General features: G+C 61.5%; 2 non-coding genes across 2 annotated transcripts; both read left to right on the forward strand.

Annotated features, from left to right (window-relative positions):
- Positions 1-155: 155 nt before the first annotated feature.
- Positions 156-265, forward strand: Tc00.1047053427009.10. Its single transcript, XR_008254276.1, has one exon. It is a non-coding gene; the product is annotated as a 5S ribosomal RNA (M5) (ribosomal RNA).
- Positions 266-604: 339 nt separating this feature from the next.
- Positions 605-714, forward strand: Tc00.1047053427009.20. The gene has a single exon (XR_008254277.1). It is a non-coding gene; the product is annotated as a 5S ribosomal RNA (M5) (ribosomal RNA).
- Positions 715-775: the final 61 nt, after the last annotated feature.

Here is a 775-nt window from a genome sequence, read left to right on the forward strand (position 1 = left end):
CACAGTGTGGCGCGGAAAATGCGTCAGTAATTTTTCTTTTTTGTTGCGGCGCCCGCGCGCTCGGAGAGCCCACCCACCGCCCGCCCCGGCGCGGTGAAGAAGCGACTGGCGGCGCGCGGTGGCGGAAAAAAAAAAAAATAGTGGGAAGGGTACGGCACCCCGGGTTCCAGCGCCATCACTGATCGCCGTACTAACGAGGCCTGTGGCCGCTTAACTTCACAAATCGGACGGGATGTGGTGCACTCGGCCATGTATGGTCGTACCCGGCGACGCGCCACGCGATGCGCAGCCGCCCGCCCGCCGGCGACAGGCAAGCCACGGAAGAGCCGCGGGAGATGATGAAAATAGAAAAAAAAACGGTAGGAAAAAAGGCAAGAACAAATTTAAAAATGAAGCTCCGCAGGCCCTTTTCCGGATTTTGCCATGAAGCCTCCGGACGCCTCGCTTCCCCACATGTGGCGCGGAAACTGCGTCAGTAATTTTTCTTTTTTGCTGCGGCGCCCGCGCGCTCGGAGAGCCCACCCACCGCCCGCCCCGGCGCGGTGAAGAAGCGACTGGCGGCGCGCGGTGGCGGAAAAAAAAAAAAATAGTGGGAAGGGTACGGCACCCCGGGTTCCAGCGCCATCACTGATCGCCGTACTAACGAGGCCTGTGGCCGCTTAACTTCACAAATCGGACGGGATGTGGTGCACTCGGCCAAGTATGGTCGTACCCGGCGACGCGCCACGCGATGCGCAGCCGCCCGCCCGCCGGCGACAGGCAAGCCACGGAAGAG

The sequence above is a fragment of the Trypanosoma cruzi genome (genome assembly GCF_000209065.1).
Source record: "Trypanosoma cruzi strain CL Brener chromosome Unknown tcruzi_1047053427009, whole genome shotgun sequence".
In the NCBI taxonomy this organism is placed as follows: domain Eukaryota; phylum Euglenozoa; class Kinetoplastea; order Trypanosomatida; family Trypanosomatidae; genus Trypanosoma; species Trypanosoma cruzi.